Below are 21,489 nucleotides of genomic sequence, written 5' to 3' on the forward strand. Positions count from 1 at the left end.
GGCCCAGCACGCTTCCGCTGCGCCACTCTGCTGTCAGACACCCCAGATGGGACTTGAACCCACAATCTCTGGCTTAGGAGGCCAGTGCCTTATCCATTAGGCCACTGGGGCACAGGTTAATTAGTTAGAACTATACGAATTGACAGAACCAGTGAAAAAAATACTAAGTTGAAGGGACTGACACCAGCTCATGAAATTAGTATTTTCATCCCTGTTTGCACTTCATAGCTGAAAACAACTTGATAGCAGAGGATGGTTTCGATCCATCGACCTCTGGGTTATTGGCCCAGCACGCTTCCGCTTCGCCACTCTGCTGTCAGACACCACCGATGGGAATTGAACCCACAATCTCTGGCTTAGGAGGCCAGTGCCTTATCCATTAGGCCACTGGGGCACAGGTTAGTTATTTAGAAATATACGAATTGACAGAACCAGTGAAAAAAATACTAAGTTGAAGGGACTGACACCAGCTCATGAAATTAGTATTTTCATCCCTGTTTGCACTTCATAGCTGAAAACAACTTGATAGCAGAGGATGGTTTCGATCCATCGACCTCTGGGTTATGGGCCCAGCACGCTTCCGCTGCGCCACTCTGCTGTCAGACACCCCAGATGGGACTTGAACCCACAATCTCTGGCTTATGAAGCCAGTGCCTTATCCATTAGGTCATTGGGGCACAGGTTAATTAGTTAGAACTATACGTATTGACAGAAACAGTGAAAAAAATACTAAGTTGAAGGGACTGAGATTAGCTCATTAAATTAGGCTTTTTCATCCCTGTTTGCACTTCATAGCTAAAAACAACTGGATAGCAGAGGATGGTTTCGATCCATCGACCTCTGGGTTATGGGCCCAGCACGCTTCCGCTGCGCCACTCTGCTGTCGGACACCCCAGATGGGACTTGAACCCACAATCTCTGGCTTAGGAGGCCAGTGCCTTATCCATTAGGCCACTGGGGCACAGGTTAATTAGTTAGAACTATACGAATTGACAGAACCAGTGAAAAAAAATACTAAGTTGAAGGGACTGAGATCAGCTCATGAAATTAGGCTATTTTCATCCCTGTTTGCACTTCATAGCTAAAAAATAACTGGATAGCAGAGGATGGTTTCGATCCATCGACCTCTGGGTTATGGGCCCAGCACGCTTCCACTACCCACTCTGCTGTCGGACACCCCAGATGGGACTTGAACCCACAATCTCTGGCTTAAGAGGCCAGTGCCTTATCCATTAGGCCACTGGGGCACAGGTTAATTAATTAGAAATATACGACTTGACAGAACCAGTGAAAAAAATACTAAGTTGAAGGGACTGAGACCAGCTCATGAAATTAGTATTTTCATCCCTGTTTGCACTTCATAGCTAAAAACAACTTGATAGCAGAGGATGGTTTCGATCCATCGACCTCTGGGTTATGGGCCCAGCACGCTTCCGCTGCGCCACTCTGCTGTCGGACACCCCAGATGGGACTTGAACCCACAATCTCTGGCTTATGAGGCCAGTGCCTTATCCATTAGGCCACTGGGGCACAGGTTAATTAGTTAGAACTATACGAATTGACAGAACCAGTGAAAAAAATACTAAGTTGAAGGGACTGAGATTAGCTCATTAAATTAGGCTTTTTCATCCCTGTTTGCACTTCATAGCTAAAAACAACTGGATAGCAGAGGATGGTTTCGATCCATCGACCTCTGGGTTATGGGCCCAGCATGCTTCCGCTGCTGTCGGACACCCCAGATGGGACTTGAACCCACAATCTCTGGCTTAGGAGGCCAGTGCCTTATCCATTAGGCCACTGGGGCACAGGTTAATTAGTTAGAACTATACGAATTGACAGAACCAGTGAAAAAAATACTAAGTTGAAGGGACTGACACCAGCTCATGAAATTAGTATTTTCATCCCTGTTTGCACTTCATAGCTAAAACCAAATTGATAGCAGAGGATGGTTTCAATCCATCGACCTCTGGGTTATGGGCACAGCACGCTTCCGCTGCGCCACTCTGCTGTCTGACACCCCAGATGGGACTTGAACCCACAAGTTGAAGGGACTGAGATTAGCTCATTAAATTAGGCTTTTTCATCCCTGTTTGCACTTCATAGCTAAAAACAACTGGATAGCAGAGGATGGTTTCGATCCATCGACCTCTGGGTTATGGGCCCAGCACGCTTCCGCTGCGCCACTCTGCTGTCGGACACCCCAGATGGGACTTGAACCCACAATCTCTGGCTTAGGAGGCCAGTGCCTTATCCATTAGGCCACTGGGGCACAGGTTAATTAGTTAGAACTATACGAATTGACAGAACCAGTGAAAAAAATACTAAGTTGAAGGGACTGAGATTAGCTCATTAAATTAGGCTTTTTCATCCCTGTTTGCACTTCATAGCTAAAAACAACTGGATAGCAGAGGATGGTTTCGATCCATCGACCTCTGGGTTATGGGCCCAGCACGCTTCCGCTGCGCCACTCTGCTGTCAGACACCCCAGATGGGACTTGAACCCACAATCTCTGGCTTAGGAGGCCAGTGCCTTATCCATTAGGCCACTGGGGCACAGGTTAATTAGTTAGAACTATACGAATTGACAGAACCAGTGAAAAAAATACTAAGTTGAAGGGACTGAGATTAGCTCATTAAATTAGGCTTTTTCATCCCTGTTTGCACTTCATAGCTAAAAAATAACTGGATAGCAGAGGATGGTTTCGATCCATCGACCTCTGGGTTATGGGCCCAGCACGCTTCACTGCACCACTCTGCTGTCGGACACCCCAGATGGGACTTGAACCCACAATCTCTGGCTTAGGAGGCCAGTGCCTTATCCATTAGGTCATTGGGGCACAGGTTAATTAGTTAGAACTATACGAATTGACAGAACCAGTGAAAAAAATACTAAGTTGAAGGGACTGACACCAGCTCATGAAATTAGTATTTTCATCCCTGTTTGCACTTCATAGCTAAAAACAAATTGATAGCAGAGGATGGTTTCGATCCATCGACCTCTGGGTTATGGGCACAGCACGCTTCCGCTGCGCCACTCTGCTGTCGGACACCCCAGATGGGACTTGAACCCACAATCTCTGGCTTAGGAGGCCAGTGCCTTATCCATTAGGCCACTGGGGCACAGGTTAATTATTTAGAAATATACGAATTGACAGAACCAGTGAAAAAAATACTAAGTTGAAGGGACTGAGATTAGCTCATTAAATTAGTATTTTCATCCCTGTTTGCACTTCATAGCTGAAAACAACTTGATAGCAGAGGATGGTTTCGATCCATCGACCTCTGGGTTATGGGCCCAGCACGCTTCCGCTGCGCCACTCTGCTGTCAGACACCCCAGATGGGACTTGAACCCACAATCTCTGGCTTATGAAGCCAGTGCCTTATCCATTAGGTCACTGGGGCACAGGTTAATTAGTTAGAACTATACGTATTGACAGAAACAGTGAAAAAAATACTAAGTTGAAGGGACTGAGCATTAGCTCATCAAATTAGTCTTTTCATTCATCGTGTTAGCACTTTTATAGCTAAAATCACGAATAGCATAGGATGGTTCGATCCATCGATCCGGGAAGCACCCTAGGTTGCATGGCCGCTGCCTTCTCCGCTTCAACCCCAGCAGATGGGACTGGCACCCACAATCTCTGGCCAATCACCAGTCTCCCTGGGGCGCACCATAGGGTACATTTGATAAGATTAAAACTTGAAAACATTTAACAAATTGACAGAACCAGGAAACGATACTAAGTTGAAGGGACTGAGATTAGCTCATTAAATTAGGCTTTTTCATCCCTGTTTGCACTTCATAGCTAAAAACAACTGGATAGCAGAGGATGGTTTCAATCCATCAACCTCTGGATTATGGGCCCAGCACACTTCCGCTGCGCAACTCTGCTGTCGGACACCCCAGATGGGACTTGAACCCACAATCTCTGGCTTAGGAGGCCAGTGCCTTATCCATTAGGCCACTGGGGCACAGGTTAATTAGTTAGAACTATACGAATTGACAGAACCAGTGAAAAAAATACTAACTTGAAGGGACTGAGACCAGCTCATGAAATTAGTCTTTTCATCCCTCTTTGCACTTCATAGCTAAAAACAACTGGATAGCAGAGGATGGTTTCGATCCATCGACCTCTGGGTTATGGGCCCAGCACGCTTCCGCTGCGCCACTCTGCTGTCAGACACCCCAGATGGGACTTGAACCCACAATCTCTGGCTTATGAAGCCAGTGCCTTATCCATTAGGCCACTGGGGCACAGGTTAATTAGTTAGAAATATACGAATTGACAGAACCAGTGAAAAAAATACTAAGTTGAAGGGACTGAGATTAGCTCATTAAATTAGGCTTTTTCATCCCTGTTTGCACTTCATAGCTAAAAACAACTGGATAGCAGAGGATGGTTTCGATCCATCGACCTCTGGGTTATGGGCCCAGCACGCTTCCGCTGCGCCACTCTGCTGTCGGACACCCCAGATGGGACTTGAACCCACAATCTCTGGCTTAGGAGGCCAGTGCCTTATCCATTAGGCCACTGGGGCACAGGTTAATTAGTTAGAAATATACGAATTGACAGAACCAGTGAAAAAAATACTAAGTTGAAGGGACTGACACCAGCTCATTAAATTAGGCTTTTTCATCCCTGTTTGCACTTCATAGCTAAAAAATAACTGGATAGCAGAGGATGGTTTCGATCCATCGACCTCTGGGTTATGGGCCCAGCACGCTTCCGCTGCGCCACTCTGCTGTCGGACACCCCAGATGGGACTTGAACCCACAATCTCTGGCTTAGGAGGCCAGTGCCTTATCCATTAGGTCATTGGGGCACAGGTTAATTAGTTAGAACTATACGTATTGACAGAAACAGTGAAAAAAATACTAAGTTGAAGGGACTGAGATTAGCTCATTAAATTAGGCTTTTTCATCCCTGTTTGCACTTCATAGCTAAAAACAACTGGATAGCAGAGGATGGTTTCGATCCATCGACCTCTGGGTTATGGGCCCAGCACGCTTCCGCTGCACCACTCACTCTGCTGTCGGACACCCCAGATGGGACTTGAACCCACAATCTCTGGCTTAGGAGGCCAGTGCCTTATCCATTAGGCCACTGGGGCACAGGTTAATTAGTTAGAAATATACGAATTGACAGAACCAGTGAAAAAAATACTAAGTTGAAGGGACTGACACCAGCTCATGAAATTAGTATTTTCATCCCTGTTTGCACTTCATAGCTGAAAACAACTTGATAGCAGAGGATGGTTTCGATCCATCGACCTCTGGGTTATGGGCCCAGCACGCTTCCGCTGCGCCACTCTGCTGTCAGACACCCCAGATGGGACTTGAACCCACAATCTCTGGCTTATGAAGCCAGTGCCTTATCCATTAGGCCACTGGGGCACAGGTTAATTAGTTAGAACTATACGAATTGACAGAAACAGTGAAAAAAATACTAAGTTGAAGGGACTGAGATTAGCTCATTAAATTAGGCTTTTTCATCCCTGTTTGCACTTCATAGCTAAAAACAACTGGATAGCAGAGGATGGTTTTCGATCCATCGACCTCTGGGTTATGGGCCCAGCACGCTTCCGCTGCGCCACCACTCTGCTTTCAGACACCCCAAATGGGAATCGAACCCACAATCCCTGGCTTAGAAGGCCAGTGCCTTATCCATTAGGCCACTGGGGCACAGGTTAATTAGTTAGAACTATACGAATTGACAGAAACAGTGAAAAAAATACTAAGTTGAAGGGACTGAGATTAGCTCATGAAATTAGGCTTTTTTCATCCCTGTTTGCACTTCATAGCTAAAAACAACTGGATAGCAGAGGATGGTTTCGATCCATCGACCTCTGGGTTATGGGCCCAGCACGCTTCCGCTGCGCCACTCTGCTGTCAGACACCCCAGATGGGACTTGAACCCACAATCTCTGGCTTAGGAGGCCAGTGCCTTATCCATTAGGCCACTGGGGCACAGGTTAATTAGTTAGAAATATACGAATTGACAGAACCAGTGAAAAAAATACTAAGTTGAAGGGACTGAGATTAGCTCATTAAATTAGGCTTTTTCATCCCTGTTTGCACTTCATAGCTAAAAAATAACTGGATAGCAGAGGATGGTTTCGATCCATCGACCTCTGGGTTATGGGCCCATCACGCTTCCACTGCACCACTCACTCTGCTGTCGGACACCCCAGATGGGACTTGAACCCACAATCTCTGGCTTAGGAGGCCAGTGCCTTATCCATTAGGCCACTGGGGCACAGGTTAATTAGTTAGAAATATACGAATTGACAGAACCAGTGAAAAAAATACTAAGTTGAAGGGACTGACACCAGCTCATGAAATTAGTATTTTCATCCCTGTTTGCACTTCATAGCTGAAAACAACTTGATAGCAGAGGATGGTTTCGATCCATCGACCTCTGGGTTATGGGCCCAGCACGCTTCCGCTGCGCCACTCTGCTGTCTGACACCCCAGATGGGACTTGAACCCACAATCTCTGGCTTAGAGGCCAGTGCCTTATCCATTAGGACATTGGGGCACAGGTTAATTAGTTAGAACTATACGAATTGACAGAAACAGTGAAAAAAATACTAAGTTGAAGGGACTGAGATTAGCTCATTAAATTAGGCTTTTTCATCCCTGTTTGCACTTCATAGCTAAAAACAACTGGATAGCAGAGGATGGTTTCGATCCATCGACCTCTGGGTTATGGGCCCAGCACGCTTCCGCTGCGCACACTCTGCTGTCGGACACCCCAGATGGGACTTGAACCCACAATCTCTGGCTTAGGAGGCCAGTGCCTTATCCATTAGGCCACTGGGGCACAGGTTAATTAGTTAGAACTATACGAATTGACAGAACCAGTGAAAAAAATACTAAGTTGAAGGGACTGAGACCAGCTCATGAAATTAGTATTTTCATCCCTGTTTGCACTTCATAGCTAAAACCAAATTGATAGCAGAGGATGGTTTCGATCCATCGACCTCTGGGTTATGGGCCCAGCACGCTTCCGCTGCGCCACTCTGCTGTCTGACACCCCAGATGGGACTTGAACCCACAATCTCTGGCTTAGGAGGCCAGTGCCTTATCCATTAGGCCACTGGGGCACAGGTTAATTATTTAGAAATATACGAATTGACAGAACCAGTGAAAAAAATACTAAGTTGAAGGGACTGAGATTAGCTCATTAAATTAGGCTTTTTCATCCCTGTTTGCACTTCATAGCTAAAAACAACTGGATAGCAGAGGATGGTTTCGATCCATCGACCTCTGGGTTATGGGCCCAGCACGCTTCCGCTGCGCCACTCTGCTGTCAGACACCCCAGATGGGACTTGAACCCACAATCTCTGGCTTATGAAGCCAGTGCCTTATCCATTAGGTCATTGGGGCACAGGTTAATTAGTTAGAAATATACGAATTGACAGAAACAGTGAAAAAAACACTAAGTTGAAGGGACTGAGATTAGCTCATTAAATTAGGCTTTTTCATCCCTGTTTGCACTTCATAGCTAAAAACAACTGGATAGCAGAGGATGGTTTCGATCCATCGACCTCTGGGTTATGGGCCCAGCACGCTTCCGCTGCGCCACTCTGCTGTCAGACACCCCAGATGGGACTTGAACCCACAATCTCTGGCTTATGAAGCCAGTGCCTTATCCATTAGGTCATTGGGGCACAGGTTAATTAGTTAGAACTATACGAATTGACAGAACCAGTGAAAAAAATACTAAGTTGAAGGGACTGAGACCAGCTCATGAAATTAGGCTTTTTCATCCCTGTTTGCACTTCATAGCTAAAAACAACTGGATAGCAGAAGATGGTTTCGATCCATCGACCTCTGGGTTATGGGCCCAGCACGCTTCCGCTGCGCCACTCTGCTGTCGGACACCCCAGATGGGACTTGAACCCACAATCTCTGGCTTAGAAGGCCAGTGCCTTATCCATTAGGCCACTGGGGCACAGGTTAATTAGTTAGAACTATACGAATTGACAGAACCAGTGAAAAAAATACTAAGTTGAAGGGACTGAGACCAGCTCATGAAATTAGTATTTTCATCCCTGTTTGCACTTCATAGCTAAAAACAAATTGATAGCAGAGGATGGTTTCGATCCATCGACCTCTGGGTTATGGGCCCAGCACGCTTCCGCTGCGCCACTCTGCTGTCTGACACCCCAGATGGGACTTGAACCCACAATCTCTGGCTTAGAAGGCCAGTGCCTTATCCATTAGGCCACTGGGGCACAGGTTAATTAGTTAGAACTATACGAATTGACAGAACCAGTGAAAAAAATACTAAGTTGAAGGGACTGAGACCAGCTCATGAAATTAGGTATTTTCATCCCTGTTTGCACTTCATAGCTAAAAACAACTGGATAGCAGAGGATGGTTTCGATCCATCGACCTCTGGGTTATGGGCCCAGCACGCTTCCGCTGCGCCACTCTGCTGTCAGACACCCCAGATGGGACTTGAACCCACAATCCCTGGCTTAGAAGGCCAGTGCCTTATCCATTAGGTCATTGGGGCACAGGTTAATTAGTTAGAACTATACGTATTGACAGAAACAGTGAAAAAAATTATGAGTTGAAGGGACTGAGATCAGCTCATGAATTAGTATTTTTCATCCCTGTTTGCACTTCATAGCTGAAAACAACTGGATAGCAGAGGATGGTTTCAATCCATCGACCTCTGGGTTATGGGCCCAGCACGCTTCCGCTGCGCCACTCTGCTGTCAGACACCCCAGATGGGATTTAGAACCCACAATCTCTGGCTTAGGAGGCCAGTGCCTTATCCATTAGGCCACTGGGGCACAGGTTAATTAGTTAGAACTATACGAATTGACAGAACCAGTGAAAAAAATACTAAGTTGAAGGGACTGACACCAGCTCATTAAATTAGGCTTTTTCATCCCTGTTTGCACTTCATAGCTGAAAACAACTTGATAGCAGAGGATGGTTTCGATCCATCGACCTCTGGGTTATGGGCCCAGCACGCTTCCGCTGCGCCACTCTGCTGTCAGACACCCCAGATGGGACTTGAACCCACAATCTCTGGCTTAGGAGGCCAGTGCCTTATCCATTAGGCCACTGGGGCACAGGTTAATTAGTTAGAAATATACGAATTGACAGAACCAGTGAAAAAAATACTAAGTTGAAGGGACTGAGACCAGCTCATGAAATTAGTATTTTCATCCCTGTTTGCACTTCATAGCTGAAAACCAAATTGATAGCAGAGGATGGTTTCGATCCATCGACCTCTGGGTTATGGGCCCAGCACGCTTCCGCTGCGCCACTCTGCTGTCAGACACCCCAGATGGGACTTGAACCCACAATCTCTGGCTTAGGAGGCCAGTGCCTTATCCATTAGGTCATTGGGGCACAGGTTAATTAGTTAGAACTATACGAATTGACAGAAACAGTGAAAAAAATACTAAGTTGAAGGGACTGAGATTAGCTCATGAAATTAGGATTTTTCATCCCTGTTTGCACTTCATAGCTAAAAACAACTGGATAGCAGAGGATGGTTTCGATCCATCGACCTCTGGGTTATGGGCCCAGCACGCTTCCGCTGCGCCACTCTGCTGTCGGACACCCCAGATGGGACTTGAACCCACAATCTCTGGCTTAGGAGGCCAGTGCCTTATCCATTAGGCCATTGGGGCACAGGTTAATTAGTTAGAACTATACGAATTGACAGAAACAGTGAAAAAAATACTAAGTTGAAGGGACTGAGACCAGCTCATGAAATTAGGATTTTTCATCCCTGTTTGCACTTCATAGCTGAAAACAACTGGATAGCAGAGGATGGTTTCGATCCATCGACCTCTGGGTTATGGGCCCAGCACGCTTCCGCTGCGCCACTCTGCTGTCAGACACCCCAGATGGGACTTGAACCCACAATCTCTGGCTTAGGAGGCCAGTGCCTTATCCATTAGGTCATTGGGGCATAGGTTAATTAGTTAGAACTATACGAATTGACAGAACCAGTGAAAAAAATACTAAGTTGAAGGGACTGAGACCAGCTCATGAAATTAGTATTTTTCATCCCTGTTTGCACTTCATAGCTAAAAACAACTGGATAGCTTCAATCCATCGACCTCTGGGTTATGGGCCCAGCACGCTTCCGCTGCGCCACTCTGCTGTCAGACACCCCAGATGGGACTTGAACCCACAATCTCTGGCTTAGGAGGCCAGTGCCTTATCCATTAGGCCACTGGGGCACAGGTTAATTAGTTAGAAATATACGAATTGACAGAACCAGTGAAAAAAATACTAAGTTGAAGGGACTGAGACCAGCTCATGAAATTAGTATTTTCATCCCTGTTTGCACTTCATAGCTAAAAACAACTGGATAGCAGAGGATGGTTTCGATCCATCGACCTCTGGGTTATGGGCCCAGCACGCTTCAGCTGCGCCACTCTGCTGTCAGCCACCCCAGATGGGACTTGAACCCACAATCTCTGGCTTAGAAGGCCAGTGCCTTATCCATTAGGCCACTGGGGCACAGGTTAATTAGTTAGAAATATACGAATTGACAGAAACAGTGAAAAAAATACTAAGTTGAAGGGACTGAGACTAGCTCATGAAATTAGGTATTTTCATCCCTGTTTGCACTTCATAGCTAAAAACAACTGGATAGCAGAGGATGGTTTCGATCCATCGACCTCTGGGTTATGGGCCCAGCACGCTTCCGCTGCACATCACTCTGCTGTCAGACACCCCAGATGGGACTTGAACCCACAATCTCTGGCTTATGAGGCCAGTGCCTTATCCATTAGGTCACTGGGGCACAGGTTAATTAGTTAGAACTATACGAATTGACAGAACCAGTGAAAAAAATACTAAGTTGAAGGGACTGAGACCAGCTCATGAAATTAGGTATTTTCATCCCTGTTTGCACTTCATAGCTGAAAACCAAATTGATAGCAGAGGATGGTTTCGATCCATCGACCTCTGGGTTATGGGCCCAGCACGCTTCCGCTGCGCCACTCTGCTGTCAGACACCCCAGATGGGACTTGAACCCACAATCTCTGGCTTAGGAGGCCAGTGCCTTATCCATTAGGTCATTGGGGCATAGGCTAATTAGTTAGAACTATACAAATTGACAGAACCAGTGAAATAAATACTAAGTTGAAGGGACTGAGACCAGCTCATGAAATTAGGCTTTTTTAATCCAGTTTGCAATTCATTGCTAAAAACCAAATTGACAGCAGAGGATTGTTTCGATCCATCGACCTCTGGGTTATGGGCCCAGCACGCTTCCGCTGCGCCATTGCTGTGAACCAGATGGGACTTAAACAATTCTGCAGGAGGCCAGTGCCTAAAGGTCATGGGGCACTATTAGAAGGCACTCTGCTGTCGGACACCCCAGATGGGACTTGAACCCACAATCTCTGGCTTAGGAGGCCAGTGCCTTATCCATTAGGCCACTGGGGCACAGGTTAATTAGTTAGAAATATACAAATTGACAGAACCAGTGAAAAAAATACTAAGTTGAAGGGACTGAGACCAGCTCATGAAATTAGTATTTTCATCCCTGTTTGCACTTCATAGCTAAAAACCAACTTGATAGCAGAGGATGGTTTCGATCCATCGACCTCTGGGTTATGGGCCCAGCACGCTTCCGCTGCGCCACTCTGCTGTCAGACACCCCAGATGGGACTTGAACCCACAATCTCTGGCTTAGGAGGCCAGTGCCTTATCCATTAGGTCATTGGGGCATAGGCTAATTAGTTAGAACTATACAAATTGACAGAACCAGTGAAAAAAATACTAAGTTGAAGGGACTGAGATCAGCTCATTAAATTAGGCTTTTCATCCCTGTTTGCACTTCATAGCTGAAAACAACTGGATAGCAGAGGATGGTTTCGATCCATCGACCTCTGGGTTATGGGCCCAGCACGCTTCCGCTGCGCCACTCTGCTGTCGGACACCCCAGATGGGACTTGAACCCACAATCTCTGGCTTAGGAGGCCAGTGCCTTATCCATTTGGCCACTGGGGCAGAGGGTAATTAGTTAGACCTATACGAATTGACAGAACCAGTGAAAAAAATACTAACTTGAAGGGACTGAGACCAGCTCATGAAATTAGTATTTTCATCCCTGTTTGCACTTCATAGCTAAAAACCAAATTGATAGCAGAGGATGGTTTCGATCCATCGACCTCTGGGTTATGGGCCCAGCACGCTTCCGCTGCGCCACTCTGCTGTCTGACACCCCAGATGGGACTTGAACCCACAATCTCTGGCTTAGAAGGCCAGTGCCTTATCCATTAGGCCACTGGGGCACAGGTTAATTAGTTAGAAATATACGAATTGACAGAACCAGTGAAAAAAATACTAAGTTGAAGGGACTGAGACCAGCTCATGAAATTAGTATTTTCATCCCTGTTTGCACTTCATAGCTAAAACAACTGGATAGCAGAGGATGGTTTCGATCCATCGACCTCTGGGTTATGGGCCCAGCACGCTTCCGCTGCGCCACTCTGCTGTCAGACACCCCAGATGGGACTTGAACCCACAATCTCTGGCTTATGAAGCCAGTGCCTTATCCATTAGGTCATTGGGGCACAGGTTAATTAGTTAGAACTATACGAATTGACAGAAACAGTGAAAAAAATACTAAGTTGAAGGGACTGAGATTAGCTCATTGAAATTAGGATTTTTCATCCCTGTTTGCACTTCATAGCTAAAAACAACTGGATAGCAGAGGATGGTTTCGATCCATCGACCTCTGGGTTATGGGCCCAGCACGCTTCCGCTGCGCCACTCTGCTGTCAGACACCCCAGATGGGACTTGAACCCACAATCTCTGGCTTAGGAGGCCAGTGCCTTATCCATTAGGTCATTGGGGCATAGGCTAATTAGTTAGAACTATACGAATTGACAGAACCAGTGAAAAAAATACTAAGTTGAAGGGACTGAGATCAGCTCATGAAATTAGTATTTTTCATCCCTGTTTGCACTTCATAGCTAAAAACAACTGGATAGCAGAGGATGGTTTCAATCCATCGACCTCTGGGTTATGGGCCCAGCACGCTTCCGCTGCGCCACTCTGCTGTCGGACACCCCAGATGGGACTTGAACCCACAATCCCTGGCTTAGAAGGCCAGTGCCTTATCCATTAGGCCACTGGGGCACAGGTTAATTAGTTAGAACTATACGAATTGACAGAACCAGTGAAAAAAATACTAAGTTGAAGGGACTGAGACCAGCTCATGAAATTAGCTATTTTCATCCCTGTTTGCACTTCATAGCTAAAAACAAATTGATAGCAGAGGATGGTTTCGATCCATCGACCTCTGGGTTATGGGCCCAGCACGCTTCCGCTGCGCCACTCTGCTGTCTGACACCCCAGATGGGACTTGAACCCACAATCTCTGGCTTAGAAGGCCAGTGCCTTATCCATTAGGCCACTGGGGCACAGGTTAATTATTTAGAAATATACGAATTGACAGAACCAGTGAAAAAAATACTAAGTTGAAGGGACTGAGACCAGCTCATGAAATTAGTATTTTCATCCCTGTTTGCACTTCATAGCTGAAAACAACTGGATAGCAGAGGATGGTTTCGATCCATCGACCTCTGGGTTATGGGCCCAGCACGCTTCCGCTGCGCCACTCTGCTGTCAGACACCCCAGATGGGACTTGAACCCACAATCTCTGGCTTAGGAGGCCAGTGCCTTATCCATTAGGCCACTGGGGCACAGGTTAATTAGTTAGAAATATACGAATTGACAGAACCAGTGAAAAAAATACTAAGTTGAAGGGACTGAGATTAGCTCATTAAATTAGGCTTTTTCATCCCTGTTTGCACTTCATAGCTAAAAAATAACTGGATAGCTTCGATCCATCGACCTCTGGGTTATGGGCCCAGCACGCTTCCGCTGCGCCACTCTGCTGTCAGACACCCCAGATGGGACTTGAACCCACAATCTCTGGCTTATGAAGCCAGTGCCTTATCCATTAGGTCATTGGGGCACAGGTTAATTAGTTAGAACTATACGTATTGACAGAAACAGTGAAAAAAATACTAAGTTGAAGGGACTGACACCAGCTCATGAAATTAGGCTTTTTCATCCCTGTTTGCACTTCATAGCTAAAAACAACTGGATAGCAGAGGATGGTTTCGATCCATCGACCTCTGGGTTATGGGCCCAGCACGCTTCCGCTGCGCCACTCTGCTGTCAGACACCCCAGATGGGACTTGAACCCACAATCTCTGGCTTAGGAGGCCAGTGCCTTATCCATTAGGCCACTGGGGCACAGGTTAATTAGTTAGAACTATACGAATTGACAGAACCAGTGAAAAAAATACTAAGTTGAAGGGACTGACACCAGCTCATGAAATTAGTATTTTCATCCCTGTTTGCACTTCATAGCTAAAACCAAATTGATAGCAGAGGATGGTTTCGATCCATCGACCTCTGGGTTATGGGCCCAGCACGCTTCCGCTGCGCCACTCTGCTGTCAGACACCCCAGATGGGACTTGAACCCACAATCTCTGGCTTAGGAGGCCAGTGCCTTATCCATTAGGCCACTGGGGCACAGGTTAATTAGTTAGAAATATACGAATTGACAGAACCAGTGAAAAAAATACTAAGTTGAAGGGACTGAGACCAGCTCATGAAATTAGTATTTTCATCCCTGTTTGCACTTCATAGCTAAAAACAAATTGATAGCAGAGGATGGTTTCGATCCATCGACCTCTGGGTTATGGGCCCAGCACGCTTCCGCTGCGCCACTCTGCTGTCAGACACCCCAGATGGGACTTGAACCCACAATCTCTGGCTTAGGAGGCCAGTGCCTTATCCATTAGGTCATTGGGGCACAGGTTAATTAGTTAGAACTATACGAATTGACAGAAACAGTGAAAAAAATACTAAGTTGAAGGGACTGAGATTAGCTCATGAAATTAGTCTTTTTCATCCCTGTTTGCACTTCATAGCTAAAAACAACTGGATAGCAGAGGATGGTTTCGATCCATCGACCTCTGGGTTATGGGCCCAGCACGCTTCCGCTGCGCCACTCTGCTATCGGACACCCCAGATGGGACTTGAACCCACAATCTCTGGCTTCGGAGGCCAGTGCCTAATCCATTAGGCCACTGGGGCACAGGTTAATTAGTTAGAACTATACGAATTGACAGAACCAGTGAAAAAAATACTAAGTTGAAGGGACTGAGATTAGCTCATTAAATTAGGCTTTTTCATCCCTGTTTGCACTTCATAGCTGAAAACAACTTGATAGCAGAGGATGGTTTCGATCCATCGACCTCTGGGTTATGGGCCCAGCACGCTTCCGCTGCGCCACTCTGCTGTCAGACACCCCAGATGGGACTTGAACCCACAATCTCTGGCTTAGGAGGCCAGTGCCTTATCCATTAGGCCACTGGGTCACAGGTTAATTAGTTAGAACTATACGAATTGACAGAACCAGTGAAAAAAATACTAAGTTGAAGGGACTGAGATCAGCTCATGAAATTAGTATTTTTCATCCCTGTTTGCACTTCATAGCTGAAAACAACTGGATAGCTTCGATCCATCGACCTCTGGGTTATGGGCCCAGCACGCTTCCGCTGCGCCACTCTGCTGTCGGACACCCCAGATGGGACTTGAACCCACAATCTCTGGCTTAGAAGGCCAGTGCCTTATCCATTAGGCCACTGGGGCACAGGTTAATTAGTTAGAACTATACGAATTGACAGAACCAGTGAAAAAAATACTAAGTTGAAGGGACTGAGACCAGCTCATGAAATTAGGTATTTTCATCCCTGTTTGCACTTCATAGCTAAAAACCAACTTGATAGCAGAGGATGGTTTCGATCCATCGACCTCTGGGTTATGGGCCCAGCACGCTTCCGCTGCGCCACTCTGCTGTCTGACACCCCAGATGGGACTTGAACCCACAATCTCTGGCTTTAGAAGGCCAGTGCCTTATCCATTAGGCCATTGGGGCACAGGTTAATTAGTTAGAAATATACGAATTGACAGAAACAGTGAAAAAAATACTAACTTGAAGGGACTGAGACCAGCTCATGAAATTAGTATTTTCATCCCTGTTTGCACTTCATAGCTGAAAACAACTGGATAGCAGAGGATGGTTTCGATCCATCGACCTCTGGGTTATGGGCCCAGCACGCTTCCGCTGCGCCACTCTGCTGTCAGACACCCCAGATGGGACTTGAACCCACAATCTCTGGCTTATGAAGCCAGTGCCTTATCCATTAGGTCATTGGGGCATAGGCTAATTAGTTAGAACTATACGAATTGACAGAACCAGTGAAAAAAATACTAAGTTGAAGGGACTGAGATCAGCTCATGAAATTAGTATTTTCATCCCTGTTTGCACTTCATAGCTAAAAACAACTGGATAGCAGAGGATGGTTTCGATCCATCGACCTCTGGGTTATGGGCCCAGCACGCTTCCGCTGCGCCACTCTGCTGTCTGACACCCCAGATGGGACTTGAACCCACAATCTCTGGCTTAGGAGGCCAGTGCCTTATCCATTAGGCCATTGGGGCACAGGTTAATTAGTTAGAACATATACGAATTGACAGAACCAGTGAAAAAAATACTAAGTTGAAGGGACTGAGACCAGCTCATGAAATTAGTATTTTTCATCCCTGTTTGCACTTCATAGCTAAAAACAAATTGATAGCAGAGGATGGTTTCGATCCATCGACCTCTGGGTTATGGGCCCAGCACGCTTCCGCTGCGCCACCTGCTTCGACACCAGATGGGACTTAACACAAGGAGGCCAGTGCCTTATCCATTAGGTAGGACAGGTTAAATGGGCCCAGACGCTCGCTGCGCCACTCTGCTGTCGGACACCCCAGATGGGACTTGAACCCACAATCTCTGGCTTAGGAGGCCAGTGCCTTATCCATTAGGCCACTGGGGCACAGGTTAATTAGTTAGAACTATACGAATTGACAGAACCAGTGAAAAAAATACTAAGTTGAAGGGACTGACACCAGCTCATGAAATTAGTATTTTCATCCCTGTTTGCACTTCATAGCTGAAAACAACTTGATAGCAGAGGATGGTTTCGATCCATCGACCTCTGGGTTATGGGCCCAGCACGCTTCCGCTGCGCCACTCTGCTGTCAGACACCCCAGATGGGACTTGAACCCACAATCTCTGGCTTATGAAGCCAGTGCCTTATCCATTAGGTCATTGGGGCACAGGTTAATTAGTTAGAACTATACGTATTGACAGAAACAGTGAAAAAAATACTAAGTTGAAGGGACTGAGATTAGCTCATTAAATTAGTCTTTTTCATCCCTGTTTGCACTTCATAGCTAAAAACAACTGGATAGCAGAGGATGGTTTCGATCCATCGACCTCTGGGTTATGGGCCCAGCACGCTTCCGCTGCGCCACTCTGCTGTCGGACACCCCAGATGGGACTTGAACCCACAATCTCTGGCTTAGGAGGCCAGTGCCTTATCCATTAGGCCACTGGGGCACAGGTTAATTAGTTAGAACTATACGAATTGACAGAACCAGTGACAAAAATACTAAGTTGAAGGGACTGACACCAGCTCATGAAATTAGTATTTTCATCCCTGTTTGCACTTCATAGCTAAAACCAAATTGATAGCAGAGGATGGTTTCGATCCATCGACCTCTGGGTTATGGGCCCAGCACGCTTCCGCTGCGCCACTCTGCTGTCTGACACCCCAGATGGGACTTGAACCCACAATCTCTGGCTTAGGAGGCCAGTGCCTTTTCCATTAGGCCACTGGGGCACAGGTTAATTAGTTAGAACTATACAAATTGACAGAACCAGTGAAAAAAATACTAAGGTGAAGGGACTGAGACCAGCTCATGAAATTAGTATTTTTCATCCCTGTTTGCACTTCATAGCTAAAAACAACTGGATAGCAGAGGATGGTTTCGATCCATCGACCTCTGGGTTATGGGCCCAGCACGCTTCCGCTGCGCCACTCTGCTGTCTGACACCCCAGATGGGACTTGAACCCACAATCTCTGGCTTAGGAGGCCAGTGCCTTATCCATTAGGTCATTGGGGCACAGGTTAATTAGTTAGAACTATACGTATTGACAGAAACAGTGAAAAAAATACTAAATTGAAGGGACTGAGATTAGCTCATGAAATTAGTATTTTTCATCCCTGTTTGCACTTCATAGCTAAAAACAACTGGATAGCAGAGGATGGTTTCGATCCATCGACCTCTGGGTTATGGGCCCAGCACGCCTCCGCTGCGCACACTCTGCTGTCGGACACCCCAGATGGGACTTGAACCCACAATCTCTGGCTTAGGAGGCCAGTGCCTTATCCATTAGGCCACTGGGGCACAGGTTAATTAGTTAGAACTATACGAATTGACAGAACCAGTGAAAAAAATACTAAGTTGAAGGGACTGAGACCAGCTCATGAAATTAGTATTTTCATCCCTGTTTGCACTTCATAGCTAAAACCAAATTGATAGCAGAGGATGGTTTCGATCCATCGACCTCTGGGTTATGGGCCCAGCACGCTTCCGCTGCGCCACTCTGCTGTCTGACACCCCAGATGGGACTTGAACCCACAATCTCTGGCTTAGAAGGCCAGTGCCTTATCCATTAGGCCACTGGGGCACAGGTTAATTAGTTAGAAATATACGAATTGACAGAACCAGTGAAAAAAATACTAAGTTGAAGGGACTGACACCAGCTCATGAAATTAGTATTTTCATCCCTGTTTGCACTTCATAGCTAAAAACAACTGGATAGCAGAGGATGGTTTCGATCCATCGACCTCTGGGTTATGGGCCCAGCACGCTTCCGCTGCGCCACTCTGCTGTCAGACACCCCAGATGGGACTTGAACCCACAATCTCTGGCTTATGAAGCCAGTGCCTTATCCATTAGGTCATTGGGGCACAGGTTAATTAGTTAGAACTATACGTATTGACAGAAACAGTGAAAAAAATTATGAGTTGAAGGGACTGAGATTAGCTCATTAAATTAGGCTTTTTCATCCCTGTTTGCACTTCATAGCTAAAAACAACTGGATAGCAGAGGATGGTTTCGATCCATCGACCTCTGGGTTATGGGCCCAGCACGCTTCCGCTGCGCCACTCTGCTGTCGGACACCCCAGATGGGACTTGAACCCACAATCTCTGGCTTAGGAGGCCAGTGCCTTATCCATTAGGCCACTGGGGCACAGGTTAATTAGTTAGAAATATACGAATTGACAGAACCAGTGAAAAAAATACTAAGTTGAAGGGACTGAGATTAGCTCATTAAATTAGTATTTTCATCCCTGTTTGCACTTCATAGCTGAAAACAACTTGATAGCAGAGGATGGTTTCGATCCATCGACCTCTGGGTTATGGGCCCAGCACGCTTCCGCTGCTGTCAGACACCCCAGATGGGACTTGAACCCACAATCTCTGGCTTAGGAGGCCAGTGCCTTATCCATTAGGCCACTAGGGCACAGGTTAATTAGTTAGAACTATACGAATTGACAGAACCAGTGAAAAAAATACTAAGTTGAAGGGACTGACACCAGCTCATGAAATTAGTATTTTCATCCCTGTTTGCACTTCATAGCTAAAAACAAATTGATAGCAGAGGATGGTTTCGATCCATCGACCTCTGGGTTATGGGCCCAGCACGCTTCCGCTGCGCCACTCTGCTGTCTGACACCCCAGATGGGACTTGAACCCACAATCTCTGGCTTAGGAGGCCAGTGCCTTATCCATTAGGCCACTGGGGCACAGGTTAATTAGTTAGAAATATACGAATTGACAGAACCAGTGAAAAAAATACTAAGTTGAAGGGACTGAGATTAGCTCATGAAATTAGTATTTTCATCCCTGTTTGCACTTCATAGCTAAAAAATAACTGGATAGCAGAGGATGGTTTCGATCCATCGACCTCTGGGTTATGGGCCCAGCACACTTCCGCTGCGCCACTCTGCTGTCAGACACCCCAGATGGGACTTGAACCCACAATCTCTGGCTTATGAGGCCAGTGCCTTATCCATTAGGCCATTGGGGCACAGGTTAATTAGTTAGAACTATACGAATTGACAGAAACAGTGAAAAAAATACTAAGTTGAAGGGACTGAGATTAGCTCATGAAATTAGGATTTTTCATCCCTGTTTGCACTTCATAGCTGAAAAACAACAGGATAGCAGAGGATGGTTTCGATCCATCGACCTCTGGGTTATGGGCCCAGCACGCTTCCGCTGCGCCACTCTGCTGTCGGACACCCCAGATGGGACTTGAACCCACAATCTCTGGCTTAGAAGGCCAGTGCCTTATCCATTAGGCCACTGGGGCACAGGTTAATTAGTTAGAACTATACGAATTGACAGAAACAGTGAAAAAAATACTAAGTTGAAGGGACTGAGATTAGCTCATTAAATTAGGCTTTTTCATCCCTGTTTGCACTTCATAGCTAAAAACAACTGGATAGCAGAGGATGGTTTCGATCCATCGACCTCTGGGTTATGGGCCCAGCACGCTTCCGCTGCGCCACTCTGCTGTCAGACACCCCAGATGGGACTTGAACCCACAATCTCTGGCTTAGGAGGCCAGTGCCTTATCCATTAGGCCACTGGGGCACAGGTTAATTAGTTAGAACTATACGAATTGACAGAACCAGTGAAAAAAATACTAAGTTGAAGGGACTGACACCAGCTCATGAAATTAGTATTTTCATCCCTGTTTGCACTTCATAGCTAAAACCAAATTGATAGCAGAGGATGGTTTCGATCCATCGACCTCTGGGTTATGGGCCCAGCACGCTTCCGCTGCTGTCAGACACCCCAGATGGGACTTGAACCCACAATCTCTGGCTTAGGAGGCCAGTGCCTTATCCATTAGGCCACTGGGGCACAGGTTAATTAGTTAGAACTATACGAATTGACAGAACCAGTGAAAAAAATACTAAGTTGAAGGGACTGAGACCAGCTCATGAAATTAGTCTTTTCATCCCTCTTTGCACTTCATAGCTAAAACAACTGGATAGCAGAGGATGGTTTCGATCCATCGACCTCTGGGTTATGGGCCCAGCACGCTTCAGCTGCGCCACTCTTCTGTCAGACACCCCAGATGGGACTTGAACCCACAATCTCTGGCTTAGGAGGCCAGTGCCTTATCCATTAGGTCATTGGGGAATAGGCTAATTAGATAAAACTATACAAATTGACAGAACCAGTGAAAAAAATACTAAGTTGAAGGGAATGAGATTAGCTCATTAAATTAGGCTTTTACATCCCTGTTTGCACTTCATAGCTAAAAACAACTTGATAGCAGAGGATGGTTTCGATCCATCGACCTCTGGGTTATGGGCCCAGCACGCTTCCGCTGCGCCACTCTGCTGTCGGACACCCCTGATGGGACTTGAACCAACAATCTCTGGCTTAGGAGGCCAGTGCCTTATCAATTAGGCCACTGGGGCGCAGGTTAATTAGTTAGAACTATTCGAATTGACAGAACCAGTGAAAAAAATACTAAGTTGAAGGGA

At 46.4% G+C, this 21,489-nt stretch overlaps 46 non-coding genes across 46 annotated transcripts; all 46 read right to left on the reverse strand.

Annotated features, from left to right (window-relative positions):
* Positions 1 to 38: 38 nt before the first annotated feature.
* On the reverse strand, positions 39 to 111 carry trnar-ccu. The gene has a single exon. It is a non-coding gene; the product is annotated as a tRNA-Arg (tRNA).
* A 210-nt stretch (positions 112 to 321) lies between these two features.
* Positions 322 to 394, reverse strand: trnar-ccu. Its single transcript has one exon. It is a non-coding gene; the product is annotated as a tRNA-Arg (tRNA).
* A 494-nt stretch (positions 395 to 888) lies between these two features.
* trnar-ccu lies at positions 889 to 961 on the reverse strand. Its single transcript has one exon. It is a non-coding gene; the product is annotated as a tRNA-Arg (tRNA).
* Positions 962 to 1,731: 770 nt separating this feature from the next.
* Positions 1,732 to 1,804, reverse strand: trnar-ccu. The gene has a single exon. It is a non-coding gene; the product is annotated as a tRNA-Arg (tRNA).
* Positions 1,805 to 2,196: 392 nt separating this feature from the next.
* Positions 2,197 to 2,269, reverse strand: trnar-ccu. The gene has a single exon. It is a non-coding gene; the product is annotated as a tRNA-Arg (tRNA).
* A 211-nt stretch (positions 2,270 to 2,480) lies between these two features.
* On the reverse strand, positions 2,481 to 2,553 carry trnar-ccu. Its single transcript has one exon. It is a non-coding gene; the product is annotated as a tRNA-Arg (tRNA).
* Positions 2,554 to 3,047: 494 nt separating this feature from the next.
* Positions 3,048 to 3,120, reverse strand: trnar-ccu. The gene has a single exon. It is a non-coding gene; the product is annotated as a tRNA-Arg (tRNA).
* Positions 3,121 to 3,900: 780 nt separating this feature from the next.
* trnar-ccu lies at positions 3,901 to 3,973 on the reverse strand. The gene has a single exon. It is a non-coding gene; the product is annotated as a tRNA-Arg (tRNA).
* A 494-nt stretch (positions 3,974 to 4,467) lies between these two features.
* Positions 4,468 to 4,540, reverse strand: trnar-ccu. Its single transcript has one exon. It is a non-coding gene; the product is annotated as a tRNA-Arg (tRNA).
* A 500-nt stretch (positions 4,541 to 5,040) lies between these two features.
* Positions 5,041 to 5,113, reverse strand: trnar-ccu. Its single transcript has one exon. It is a non-coding gene; the product is annotated as a tRNA-Arg (tRNA).
* Positions 5,114 to 5,611: 498 nt separating this feature from the next.
* On the reverse strand, positions 5,612 to 5,684 carry trnar-ucu. Its single transcript has one exon. It is a non-coding gene; the product is annotated as a tRNA-Arg (tRNA).
* A 212-nt stretch (positions 5,685 to 5,896) lies between these two features.
* Positions 5,897 to 5,969, reverse strand: trnar-ccu. The gene has a single exon. It is a non-coding gene; the product is annotated as a tRNA-Arg (tRNA).
* A 216-nt stretch (positions 5,970 to 6,185) lies between these two features.
* On the reverse strand, positions 6,186 to 6,258 carry trnar-ccu. Its single transcript has one exon. It is a non-coding gene; the product is annotated as a tRNA-Arg (tRNA).
* Positions 6,259 to 6,752: 494 nt separating this feature from the next.
* Positions 6,753 to 6,825, reverse strand: trnar-ccu. Its single transcript has one exon. It is a non-coding gene; the product is annotated as a tRNA-Arg (tRNA).
* Positions 6,826 to 7,035: 210 nt separating this feature from the next.
* Positions 7,036 to 7,108, reverse strand: trnar-ccu. The gene has a single exon. It is a non-coding gene; the product is annotated as a tRNA-Arg (tRNA).
* Positions 7,109 to 7,887: 779 nt separating this feature from the next.
* trnar-ucu lies at positions 7,888 to 7,960 on the reverse strand. Its single transcript has one exon. It is a non-coding gene; the product is annotated as a tRNA-Arg (tRNA).
* Positions 7,961 to 8,170: 210 nt separating this feature from the next.
* On the reverse strand, positions 8,171 to 8,243 carry trnar-ucu. The gene has a single exon. It is a non-coding gene; the product is annotated as a tRNA-Arg (tRNA).
* A 494-nt stretch (positions 8,244 to 8,737) lies between these two features.
* Positions 8,738 to 8,811, reverse strand: trnar-ccu. The gene has a single exon. It is a non-coding gene; the product is annotated as a tRNA-Arg (tRNA).
* Positions 8,812 to 9,022: 211 nt separating this feature from the next.
* On the reverse strand, positions 9,023 to 9,095 carry trnar-ccu. Its single transcript has one exon. It is a non-coding gene; the product is annotated as a tRNA-Arg (tRNA).
* A 495-nt stretch (positions 9,096 to 9,590) lies between these two features.
* trnar-ccu lies at positions 9,591 to 9,663 on the reverse strand. Its single transcript has one exon. It is a non-coding gene; the product is annotated as a tRNA-Arg (tRNA).
* A 485-nt stretch (positions 9,664 to 10,148) lies between these two features.
* Positions 10,149 to 10,221, reverse strand: trnar-ccu. Its single transcript has one exon. It is a non-coding gene; the product is annotated as a tRNA-Arg (tRNA).
* A 210-nt stretch (positions 10,222 to 10,431) lies between these two features.
* trnar-ucu lies at positions 10,432 to 10,504 on the reverse strand. Its single transcript has one exon. It is a non-coding gene; the product is annotated as a tRNA-Arg (tRNA).
* An 861-nt stretch (positions 10,505 to 11,365) lies between these two features.
* On the reverse strand, positions 11,366 to 11,438 carry trnar-ccu. Its single transcript has one exon. It is a non-coding gene; the product is annotated as a tRNA-Arg (tRNA).
* A 494-nt stretch (positions 11,439 to 11,932) lies between these two features.
* trnar-ccu lies at positions 11,933 to 12,005 on the reverse strand. Its single transcript has one exon. It is a non-coding gene; the product is annotated as a tRNA-Arg (tRNA).
* A 211-nt stretch (positions 12,006 to 12,216) lies between these two features.
* Positions 12,217 to 12,289, reverse strand: trnar-ucu. Its single transcript has one exon. It is a non-coding gene; the product is annotated as a tRNA-Arg (tRNA).
* A 778-nt stretch (positions 12,290 to 13,067) lies between these two features.
* On the reverse strand, positions 13,068 to 13,140 carry trnar-ucu. The gene has a single exon. It is a non-coding gene; the product is annotated as a tRNA-Arg (tRNA).
* Positions 13,141 to 13,351: 211 nt separating this feature from the next.
* On the reverse strand, positions 13,352 to 13,424 carry trnar-ucu. The gene has a single exon. It is a non-coding gene; the product is annotated as a tRNA-Arg (tRNA).
* A 210-nt stretch (positions 13,425 to 13,634) lies between these two features.
* trnar-ccu lies at positions 13,635 to 13,707 on the reverse strand. Its single transcript has one exon. It is a non-coding gene; the product is annotated as a tRNA-Arg (tRNA).
* Positions 13,708 to 14,193: 486 nt separating this feature from the next.
* Positions 14,194 to 14,266, reverse strand: trnar-ccu. The gene has a single exon. It is a non-coding gene; the product is annotated as a tRNA-Arg (tRNA).
* A 210-nt stretch (positions 14,267 to 14,476) lies between these two features.
* Positions 14,477 to 14,549, reverse strand: trnar-ccu. Its single transcript has one exon. It is a non-coding gene; the product is annotated as a tRNA-Arg (tRNA).
* Positions 14,550 to 15,043: 494 nt separating this feature from the next.
* Positions 15,044 to 15,116, reverse strand: trnar-ccg. Its single transcript has one exon. It is a non-coding gene; the product is annotated as a tRNA-Arg (tRNA).
* A 208-nt stretch (positions 15,117 to 15,324) lies between these two features.
* Positions 15,325 to 15,400, reverse strand: trnar-ccu. The gene has a single exon. It is a non-coding gene; the product is annotated as a tRNA-Arg (tRNA).
* Positions 15,401 to 15,601: 201 nt separating this feature from the next.
* Positions 15,602 to 15,674, reverse strand: trnar-ucu. The gene has a single exon. It is a non-coding gene; the product is annotated as a tRNA-Arg (tRNA).
* Positions 15,675 to 15,886: 212 nt separating this feature from the next.
* On the reverse strand, positions 15,887 to 15,960 carry trnar-ucu. The gene has a single exon. It is a non-coding gene; the product is annotated as a tRNA-Arg (tRNA).
* Positions 15,961 to 16,453: 493 nt separating this feature from the next.
* On the reverse strand, positions 16,454 to 16,526 carry trnar-ccu. The gene has a single exon. It is a non-coding gene; the product is annotated as a tRNA-Arg (tRNA).
* Positions 16,527 to 16,833: 307 nt separating this feature from the next.
* Positions 16,834 to 16,906, reverse strand: trnar-ccu. Its single transcript has one exon. It is a non-coding gene; the product is annotated as a tRNA-Arg (tRNA).
* Positions 16,907 to 17,400: 494 nt separating this feature from the next.
* On the reverse strand, positions 17,401 to 17,473 carry trnar-ccu. The gene has a single exon. It is a non-coding gene; the product is annotated as a tRNA-Arg (tRNA).
* A 210-nt stretch (positions 17,474 to 17,683) lies between these two features.
* trnar-ccu lies at positions 17,684 to 17,756 on the reverse strand. Its single transcript has one exon. It is a non-coding gene; the product is annotated as a tRNA-Arg (tRNA).
* Positions 17,757 to 18,252: 496 nt separating this feature from the next.
* On the reverse strand, positions 18,253 to 18,325 carry trnar-ccu. The gene has a single exon. It is a non-coding gene; the product is annotated as a tRNA-Arg (tRNA).
* A 210-nt stretch (positions 18,326 to 18,535) lies between these two features.
* Positions 18,536 to 18,608, reverse strand: trnar-ucu. Its single transcript has one exon. It is a non-coding gene; the product is annotated as a tRNA-Arg (tRNA).
* Positions 18,609 to 19,102: 494 nt separating this feature from the next.
* trnar-ccu lies at positions 19,103 to 19,175 on the reverse strand. The gene has a single exon. It is a non-coding gene; the product is annotated as a tRNA-Arg (tRNA).
* A 200-nt stretch (positions 19,176 to 19,375) lies between these two features.
* trnar-ccu lies at positions 19,376 to 19,448 on the reverse strand. Its single transcript has one exon. It is a non-coding gene; the product is annotated as a tRNA-Arg (tRNA).
* A 210-nt stretch (positions 19,449 to 19,658) lies between these two features.
* trnar-ccu lies at positions 19,659 to 19,731 on the reverse strand. Its single transcript has one exon. It is a non-coding gene; the product is annotated as a tRNA-Arg (tRNA).
* Positions 19,732 to 20,227: 496 nt separating this feature from the next.
* Positions 20,228 to 20,300, reverse strand: trnar-ucu. Its single transcript has one exon. It is a non-coding gene; the product is annotated as a tRNA-Arg (tRNA).
* A 211-nt stretch (positions 20,301 to 20,511) lies between these two features.
* On the reverse strand, positions 20,512 to 20,584 carry trnar-ccu. Its single transcript has one exon. It is a non-coding gene; the product is annotated as a tRNA-Arg (tRNA).
* A 200-nt stretch (positions 20,585 to 20,784) lies between these two features.
* Positions 20,785 to 20,857, reverse strand: trnar-ccu. The gene has a single exon. It is a non-coding gene; the product is annotated as a tRNA-Arg (tRNA).
* Positions 20,858 to 21,489: the final 632 nt, after the last annotated feature.

Source organism: Coregonus clupeaformis, unplaced genomic scaffold, assembly GCF_020615455.1.
Source record: "Coregonus clupeaformis isolate EN_2021a unplaced genomic scaffold, ASM2061545v1 scaf0154, whole genome shotgun sequence".
Classification (NCBI taxonomy): Eukaryota; Metazoa; Chordata; class Actinopteri; order Salmoniformes; family Salmonidae; genus Coregonus; species Coregonus clupeaformis.